This window comes from Olea europaea, chromosome 8 (assembly GCF_002742605.1).
Source record: "Olea europaea var. sylvestris chromosome 8, O_europaea_v1, whole genome shotgun sequence".
NCBI classification, from domain to species: domain Eukaryota; kingdom Viridiplantae; phylum Streptophyta; class Magnoliopsida; order Lamiales; family Oleaceae; genus Olea; species Olea europaea.
In genome coordinates, this window is record NC_036244.1 from 7,025,243 (window position 1) to 7,036,316 (window position 11,074).

Below are 11,074 nucleotides of genomic sequence, written 5' to 3' on the forward strand. Positions count from 1 at the left end.
TGTGGCTTCACTGGCCGACTTTCTCTCTCTCGCTGGTCGTCTCTCTCCTACAACCCGCTGGTCGTCTCTCTCCATTGCACGAAGCCACCGCATATCGATGCGCTCGCCATTGCAAATCATGGTGTTTGTGAGGCACTCGTCATTGCAAAGCGTGGTTTTGGATGCTGTAGATCGGATTTGGAGAACGGAATCGAAGTCTAGCCACAGACCTGGTCGATAAATGGACGTTGTGCTCGATCGCTGTTCTCATATCGTTGCAGATCGTGGTGGTTGCAGGTGGTTTTTTTGCCGTTGGTGGTGTCTTTTAGCTGTCGTACAGTAATTTGGAGAGGTAGTGGTATTTCTGGTGGTGCATATAGCCACGACTTTGGGGATTTTTTGGGTGGAGATTGTGGCTGTGGTGTCGTAGTGATGTAGGGCTGGTGGTGGTGTCGGGATGGCATGGGTGACACGATCTGGTGGTTTGTTTTTCATTATTTTGGTGATTGGTTTCTGTTAACATGGTGGTGGTTTGCGTTGTAGATCGTGGATCTGTTGTGGATCTGTGGTGTTGGTGTGTGCCGGCGACGGTGGCAGCGATGATTTGGGACGGTTGCAGTGCTTGTGGACTGTGACTCCCAATTGTGGTGTTGGTGTGTGGCGACGATGGTGGTGGCGATGATTTGGGACGGTTGCGGTAGTTGTGGACTGTGACTCACAATTGTGGTGTTGGTGTGTGGCGGCGACGGTGGTGTCAATGAAAATTGTGACTATGTCTGTGACTCGTATCTGTGACTCACAATTGGATACGTGACCTGAAAAATCGTGATTGTGACTCACAATCGATTTAGTTGTGACCCAAAAATTAATCGTGATTGTGACCATTAAATTGGTTAATCTGTGACCAATAAATAATATGCTATTAATTAAAAAGATAAATTGTGACCAAGAAATAATTTGTAACCTAAAAAATTAATAATTTGTGACTATTTAATAAGTTGTGACCTATAATATTTGTGATATGTGACTTATAAATATTTTTATTCGTGACCTAAAAATAATATGTGACCTATAAAATTTTCGTTCTGTGATCGAAAAATAAATTGTGACTAATAAATTGATAAGTTGTGACTAAAGATTAATCTGTGACTAATTAATTTTTTGATTTGTGACCAATGAACAAACTGTAACCGACAAAATTTTTGAATTGTTATCGTAAAATGATTTATGACATAAAATTTCTGATTTGTGACCAAAAAAATAATAAATGACTACTTAAATTGTTAATTTATGACCAAATTGTATAAACATGTGACCTAAATATATTTAATTAGTAAAATAAATAATTAATTAATGAAATCATAAATATCTTTTAATAAAAATCTGATTTTTGAAATTTGAAACTTGTTTTCTTGTTTTTGAAAGGTGCCGTAATTAATCTCTTACTTATGAAATTTTCCCAAATTTATTTTTTTTATTTATTTTAATCTTAAGATACAATTACTATTAAATTTTTATTTTTATTTTTTATTTTTTTTGGCTAAAGGAGAAAAGTACGTCCGAAATTTTATTGATTTACCCTCACTTATGGTGAAGGAATACCGTGGTTACATATGGAAAAATGAAAACAGTAAATTAGGAAGACTATTTTCCTTCTATTAATTGAAACTGCTAAAGAAAATGTGTTAAGCAGAAAAATAAGAAGTACTACTTCCCTTACAACAATATTTGATGCAATTAATGAAAAAAACAAAAATGACTAAAATTTAAAATTAAAATAGAATTACAATTCATATTATGAAGTTGGGCAGTCCATGTCTATCAATTTGCGCGAATGCTCGAATATGACGTGGAAGGACAGCTGATCCATACGTTTGATATCGCCGGTGATCCCAACCTGTTGCGGCAAGAGCGTCTGCAACCTGGTTTTCCTCTTTATAGATATGGATAACTCTTTCTCTACCGAAGGAGATGATGTCTGCAATCTTTCTGAGTATGCCTTGAATAGCCCATGGTCTTCCACCTTTGATGATGCAATGAATGGCTGCACTGGAATGTGCCTCAGCCTAAACGTCTAAAAATCTAAGACCTCTAGCCAGTAGCATCCCATCAAGAATAGCCCTAAGCTCTGCTTTTAAGATCTTACATTGTCTATATGATGTTGAGAATGCCCTTATGCACTTCCTGTGTGGTCCCTGATGATGCCTCCCCCACTCGCAAAGTCATCCTTGACACATCCATTAGTATTAATCTTGGCAGATCCTACTAATGGAGTGTGCAACCAAACTATAATAGGGGGAGGAGATGAATGGAGGGTTATAGTAATTTCAAAGAGAGGAGCTAGCTGCATGTCATTAACGATGGAATTTTTCTGGAAAGCATTAACGTACATACAAGACATAAAAGTAGGTTAATTATCTGATGAGGTTCATGTGGAAGAACAAGCACTTGTGCATGTGGAATGCTTGGATGGTCGGCGTTCGAAGAAATTGGCGTAACTTTTGTATACGGTATCCATTTTGAGTCCATAACCACATTTCGGAAAGTTCGCGACGATTCTGAATGAACTCATCACTTTGCTATGATGTATGATGGATTTTAGCTATTTGAATTTGATTACTAGGTCAAAACAGCATTTAAAGTTTCTTAGTTTATTAATTTCAGTATTTGTTATTCTTGTTTTGTAGCCCAACCCTTTAAGGTATTGCTGACCAATAGGTTATCTGTTCTTTTCATATTAAGACTTTGAAAATGTCTCCTAGGATTTTTGGTTGTTCATGAAATAAGAAAATGTTTGATTCTTGAGTTCAATCCATTTGAGTTGTTAGTATCGTGTGTTTGTAGATTCGGTCTACATCATTATCAAAAGTGAATCTAAAATAAGCTTAATTTGAATGTGACTGAAAAGGGGTTATTTTTGTTAAATGATTTATTAATATGTAATTATATTAACACCACAATTTTTATTTTTTACACCACATTTTAATTACACTTATTCTCAATCTTTACTTATCATCAGTGTTTTAAAAGGCGTAATACGTGGTGATACGTGGAGGCCAAGCTATGGGCCAAGCCAGCTCAGGGATTTTCAGTCTGATTTTACATAGTCACTATAATGAATCAGTGTCCACGATTGTATTAGACAGAACATGTAATAGACACGCCTTCATCCGCCATGCTGTCACAGTATCCGCATGCACGTAAAATTTGTGACTTCGAGGGTAATCTAATTCATTCCGTAAACTGAGCTGGGGAAATGTATATAAACTATGTTGATTTATTCCTGTGATGTGTTAATTTTATTTACTTGTATGGTTGGGGTGTCGCATGCGAACTCATGTCTTGAGAGTGTGCTGTGACATCCCATGCATTTATCTGACGAAAAAATGTGACATAGCATGAGATCACAAAAAATAATATGTGACGTATTCTGACCAACATGTGACTTTTGCATTAAGTGCCATGATAGTGTAATATGACGTACGTGAAAACTCTGCAACATGTGTGACACTCTACATTTGTGACTGACGAACAAACATGATGTTGTAATGTATGTTATAAATATTGTGAAAAGGTACCCAAACATCTGTGACCTACAAAGGACATGATGTAATCCATTAAACATGGCATACATGCAAATCAAAGCTTATTCTTTTCCATCTCGTTTGCAATTGAGTGATTTGACATGCAATTGTTGAAGATTTGATGGCAAAATACTAAAATGTGACTTAGTGTTTGTTTTGACGTGAATTAAAATTGTAACTGAAATTGGTGAATTTGATTTTACAAGAAATGGTGTACGTCCACGTCTGCTTGTTGAATAGATCACAAGTTTCATTGGTTTTGATTGATCATAATTACGGGTATACAAACCTTGTCGATACTGTTATGAAAGAGTTTGGATTGGATCCCACTAATGTGGCAGTGAAATGAAATATGTGTTGCGTAGTGACCTACCTCCGATCGTAATCAAGAATAACAATAACATGTTTTCATACATGGTGTTGAAGGATATGGATCGTGACCTTTCCAAATATCCGATTAACATTGAGGTCACGGATGCAGAAATGGGAAGACAACATTTCATAGTACCTAGTGATTTACATTATAATGAACATGAATTTTCATTGCTGGAAATGTCAACAGACATATGTGGAGTAATTGAACAACCAGCATGTGACAATTTCGAACATAAGTTCACGGTTGTATCGGTCGCAGATGGTAGGGATGTAGAGAAAGGAAGGATTTTTTGTAACAAGGAGGTTTTGAAGTTGAGCTTGTTCTTTTATGCAATCCAGAATATGTTTGAATACGTGGTTGTTTGATCGGACAAGAAAGACTACCTCGTAAAGTGTTCATGTGACGTGTGTAACTGGATCTACAGATCATCGAAGTTGGGAAAATAGAGATGTTTAAAATAAGACATATTGTGAAAAGACACACATGTGCTTCGAATATTGTGCTGGGTTGTCACAAGCAAGTAACAAAATCGATTGTGTCGTCTTGTATTAAATACAAGTACGCATTGTCATGAACTATATACATACCAAATGATATACGTAATGATATGTTGTATACTTATGGAGTGTCTTTGACCTATTTGAAGGCTTGGAGATCTCGCGAGGAGACTTTAAGAATGATTAGGGCTGATTCAACGGAATCATTTGGTAAGATACCGAGATTCATTTCTATGCTACATTAAACAAATCCTGGGATGATCATAGGGATAGAGCTTGATAGTCACGGTAGATTTAAATATTATTTCATGGTACTTGGTGCATCAATCCGTGGATGGGCACATTGTAGACCTGTTGCAGTAGTTGACGGGACGTATCTGAATGGACATTATGGTGGGACCCTATTTACAGCTTTTACCCAAGATGCAAACAACAACATATTTATTCTTGCTTCTAGAATTGGGGATAATGAGAATGATAGTTCCTGATCATTGTTTCTACAAGAATTGAAGTGAGCTTATGAATGTAGAGGACTATGCTTCATTTCAGATTGTCACAACAGTATTAGAAACGCCATTGAAAAATTCTATCTAGGAACATATTATGAGATTTGTTCGTATCATCTCCTACAGAATTTTAAAACACGTTATGGAAAATCAAGTCACAACATAGCACAATCATTCAATGCAGCCGTTTGAGTTTACACCTTATCGGAATATGAATATCACATGCAACAACTTGCTGCAATTAATGAGAACATAACGGATTACCTGGCATGTGAAATACATATTATTTGCAATCTATATTCGTATCCAAACATTAACATAGTTGTAAAAATATATTATATGCATTGTCATGTCTTTGTTTGTAGAATGGTGTTGGATCGAAGAAATGGTCATGATATCACATGCCCACAAATAGATATTCCACAATGACCTCAAATATAGTAGAGTCAGTTATTGCGGTCACAAAGTCTGTCAAAAACTACCCAATTATAGTGTTGCTAGAATCATTACGACAAATGATACAATCTTGGTTCTGCAAACATAGGGAGATTGCACATGGTACGTTCACGAAGTTGTCAAGCAAGTACAAGAGGCAGTTAAGAGAACTGAGCACATATATGAGGAACTTAAGGGTAATGTCAATTGCTAAAACTAATATTCATTTGTATAACTATTAAATTACGTAGTGTATGACATGGTTTACAATATCAATGACCTGTTGTTCAATATAACATTTTGCATCTATAACTTTCTTAATTAATTGCAGGTCGCTCCTGTCAATCAGGCAATGTTTTTGGTTAGTGGTGATAGTTCATCTTTCGTACGTCGATATAAAACAGCGTACATGTACATACAAATGTTTCAAGTTGATCGACTACCGTGTCTATACTCATTGGATATGATTGCTAGTATGAAGATTGATCCATAAGGGTACTGTTCCTACTATTACACAACAGAAGCATACAAGAATACTTACCAAGAAGCAAAATTTCCTATTGGGAATCTAACTGAATGGATAGTGCCTGAAGATTTTCGAGACATAATTATTTTGGCACCTAATCAAAAGTGCAGTTGTGGAAGCCTACAGAGAAAAGATATAGATAGCTTGTGAACAGACCATAGTTATCAAATGTGGACATTGTGGTGAAAGTGGTCAAAACTGTCGCACCTACAACAGCTTGGTTCCATTAAGTCAAAGCCAAGCGAAAAGCAAAGAAAGGAAAAAAAAAAAAGTTAGCTGATGTTACAAATTGATCTCTATGCAATGATTTATTAATGTTTTCAATCCTTGTTTTCCCTTATTTGACAGACATAATCAAACCCCTTCAATCAAGCTTAGATGGAAATAAAGAGTTATTCTTTTACATCTCGTATGTAATGGTGTTATCAATATTGAATGATCGATGACAAAGTTGGTGTGTTGTTTTGACATATACCAATATCATGTGATAAGTGAACACTTGTACGTGACAAGCTATATGTGAAATTTACAAACATATGTGACCTCTCTTGCAAGCACCAAAAGTATTATGTGACAATCACAGACCAATCAGTGACTTCTCGTTAATGGACATGATAACGTAATGTGACATACATCAATACTCTTTGATAGGTGTTGTGACACTCAACAAATGTGGCCAAATGACAAAAACACTAAGACCAATCAAATGAAAAATCTGTGACCTGAAACGTTCTCACACACATTATCCTGTGACCTATGAAGTAAACAAATTTAGTGATTTCTCGTTAATGGACATAATAGTGAATGTGACACATATGTGAAAACTATGTGACGTGTTGTGACACTCTACAGATGTGACTGAATGATAGAAATGCTGTGACCAATAAAACGAAAATATGTGATCTATAATGTTATCGCAGACATTAACCTGCGACTTCCAACAACGAAACTGTGACCTATGAAGTAAACAAATTTAGTGATTTCTCGTTAATAGACATGATAATGTAATGTGATGTATGTGAAATCTTTGTGACATGTGTTATGAGACTCTATAGATATAATCAAATGAGAAAAATGCTGTGACCAATTAAACGAAAATATGTGAACTATAATGTTCTCGCAAAACATTAACATGTAACTGTCGATAAGGAGACTGTGACCTACGGAATGAATGATTTTAGAGCCAACAACAAACAATTGTGACCTATATTGTTCTTGCATGCATAACCTGTGACTTTCCACAACAAAACTGTGACCTACGGTGTAAACAAATTTAGAATATATCTGTAACCTAAAAAGTAAACATGTACGCCATCATGTGAAACTGTGATTCCATATGTGACTTGTACGGTACCCATGTACAAAAACCTTCAACAGTGTAAGTCTCGTTCGTGAAATGTGCTTTGATAGTGTTAACTTACCTGTGACAATTTAAAAACACCTTTGACCTCTGATTTAACAGTACACACATAACAGAACTACTATTCTCAAGCAATATAGAAACAAATGCAATCAATCTCATCAATGCAAATTAACCAAACTGTACCAAAAGCCAGCAAATTGTAGTCATTACGAACCACAATCCAAGGAAACCTAACTACCATCCAATGAACATTTCTGATTAAGTCTGAATACGTATCCAAAACTATTAGTAGACTACAAAATCAACTATCATTCAATAACTATGCTATCACCCTCGGTATGATGCACTTTGTTCCTTTCATTCCTGATTTCGTGATGTTTATATAGCAACGACGCTATATACAGACGTGCTCTATTAGTATCAAATTTGGTTGACATTGAGCCTATAGCATCATGCAACATATATTCAGCATACTTGATCACATAAATGCTATAGTCATGACTGAAAAAGAAGAAAGAGATGATTAGGTACGGGATGACCAATATCGATGTCTGTGAGACGAAAAATTGGTGGTCACGAACTTACCCATTTTTCTGCTGCGGAAGTGAGAAGTCTAGCAGTACCTTCAACTCCATGGAATCCTTCGAACGAGCACTTGAGTATTTTTTCCAGACTACAATACGCTTCATGAGGTGGGGAAATTTTTTTACAAATGGTTCAATTCCAATATGGACCTTGACGTTATTTTAGGTCTTCATGGATGAATTGAACACAAGTAACTGCTGCGTCTTTATATTGAGAACTCCCAACATCCAGTGAGCTTTGTTGGTTGGCAAAATTGGCATCAACACAATGTCCACATCAGACCATGGGAGCTCAATGGAATTGTCATTTAGAAGGCTTGAATCTTTGAGGACCACATTTGTATCTTGCTTGAATTTAGGATAGATGTTCTTAAGCTTGGCCTGAAACAAAGAGTCAGTTGTGGTAGCAACGTATTTCACATTTTGGTCGTTTCTTGCCAACTGACGTATGTAGTATAAGCAGACATCCATATGCTACCACAATGTACAAATAGGTCATAGCAAGAAATCCAGTAAGAGTAAAACATGAGGTGCTATGACATGTGACATGCATAATGACATTGTTCTTGTTCCTGACATGTTACCTATGCATACTAAACTACTTATTTTAGATTTGACATGTGAATGGTACAATTGTGACCAAGTGTAGGTGTTGTGTGAATTGTATTTATGCTATAACCTTGGGCTTGGACATATGGCAAATGATGACTTCATATAACATGTGACTGTATCGCTATTGTTTTGTGATAGTCCTAATGTGTGTCAAAGTGATTTGGTTGTTAATGCAAAACAATGTAATGTGACCAATATTAACGTCATTAAAAGAATTGAGTCTTTGACTGGAATATGTAACCCTTGCATATGGTTTGTGACTACGAATATGATAACGAACAGTGACATTATCGCCCATAATATAAATGGAAGTAGTAGACAACATACCGAGCTACTTAATGACACTTCCCTTGACACTAGTTTATACCACCATGTTTTATTTCCTACCATAAACTCCCAACAACGAACGGTGGACGACTGTGATCATCTTTATCATCGAACTTCTTCCTGCAAGCAAACAAATATGATTCATTGCTCTGATATAATAAATTTAATACCAATCATGCTTACTTATTATGTGGTTTATAGCCTCGTTGGAACCAATTTTGGAAGTCTACGACGTCAACATCATCCACATTTTGATTATAATGTTCAAAAAGTACTACATGTCCTGAAGGCTTGATTTGTTTCCCTTCAGCGACAATATATGGAGATTGTAGAGCTTTGGCCGGCTAGGAGCCCTCTTCATAGGCAAGCCAGACCTGGGTGCGGTAACAGGTGTATCCCGCACAATACTTAGTTGTTAAATATCTCAACAAAATGTAATTAATGTCATATAATAAGGTCCGTATACAAATATCCATTACAAGTATGACACATTTGACCAATCTGCTATACAGAAAGTATTTTGACACCACGTGTGACTTTGATATAACGTGCACCATGCAATAGAATAGAAATCTAATACAATCATTCATTAATACCTCTTTCGTATCACTTTCCGTCTCTTTCATGACCTCAGATATGACCAAGTTAGCATGTGCTTGTACTTCTCTGGAGTATGTTGATACCGACATGCTTGGCTGCGTAGTCCAACACCCAGATTGAAGGATGGGGGGTCCAAAATACAGGAAAAGCCCAATTCATCAGCGGTGTCCAACTTACCTTTACCTTTCGATTCACCAGTTTTGCCAATGTGTTTAGCCTGAAGAGAGAAACAGACAAGTGAAATTTAGTCATGAACTGAAGATCATTGAAGAAGTCACGTAGTATATCAGTCACATACATCGTCTGTGGATTCAGGCCCTTCAGCAGGTTTTGCCGCAAATTTTTTGCTAACTTTGTTCATAACTTCGTCCATGGAGCTGGCAATCATGGCAGTGACGGAATCTGATATCAATTGCATGTTTGACTTGATGTCGAGCAAGTCTGTACGGATTTCATCTTGCAAGCGCACTATAAGGTTCATTTTCTTATGTTGATCAGACTTGACACACAACATCTGTGACTTCACGTCATCGAGCTCAGAAATCAACAATTGGTTCTTGACTGTAGTTTAGATATTTCTCTGCTGAAATGCTTTCTCAATTCGTCAACAGCCTGCAACATATGAGTACCTATAATCAGTTCTAATATGAAAAGAAAAATAATTAAATGACCTGTGACCTATGGAAATATCGCTCATGACTTGATCACATATATGTTTGACATCTCCAATATATCCAAGAGCATATGAAATGCGTATATGAATAACATTACGTCAATGTAAAATGATCTGTGACCTGACGTTCATACATGTAACCATAATGTAAAGATGGCTATGTAGCAGCATTGGACATTTATTTATATACGGTACTAACTTGAATCTAACAATTTATATCATTCGAGTGAGGCCCAGTGTTTTGAGGAATATGTAAAGTACTTGCATAAGTTGATTATCTTTTCCTGATTGGAGAATTGCTGTGGAATGTTGGGTTGTGCCATCTGGATGGGGTGTCAGCAAAATCATCATCATCTATATGTACGTCAGAGTGTCCAACTCTGCCGTCGGTTATTGCAAGCAGGGGAATAGTTGTTTTCTCAATGGGCAAACTTGGGTCCGCACTTGTGCTAGTAAAGTGGACTGATCTTTCCTTAGTAGTGCCTGTTCGCCTCTCCCCACGAGACAAGTTAGGCTGTACAAGTTTTGTGTACTCCGCATCAATCATGTCTTGCATTGCCCTTTCCGTTTTCGATGGATCAAGGTCAAATATTTCAACCTGCCATTCCAAGTATGAAGTAGTTGACGCGTCTACGTACGAAAACAAAATTTTAATACGTACTGTGCGATGAAGATGTGCAGCGTGTCAAAAACGTGAAATGTGACTTAAAGTGAATAATCTAGGACTTAGATTACATACATGTGACATGTTTGAGTAATCTATGACTTGTGAATATGTGATTGCCACACGTTTTTATGCAACGTGATTTTATACCGCAAGTGTACGGTGTCAAGTTTTGTAATATAGTAATAGAGTAAAGAGTGTCGAACACACAGAGATTGTAATTTAAATTTCACTAAGTACTATAATTGTGCAATTTCTACTTTATTTAGACAAATGTATGATTGAATGAATTTAATGTTTTATGAGTGAATAAATTCAACTAATCTAACGTGAATTGGATGCGACAAA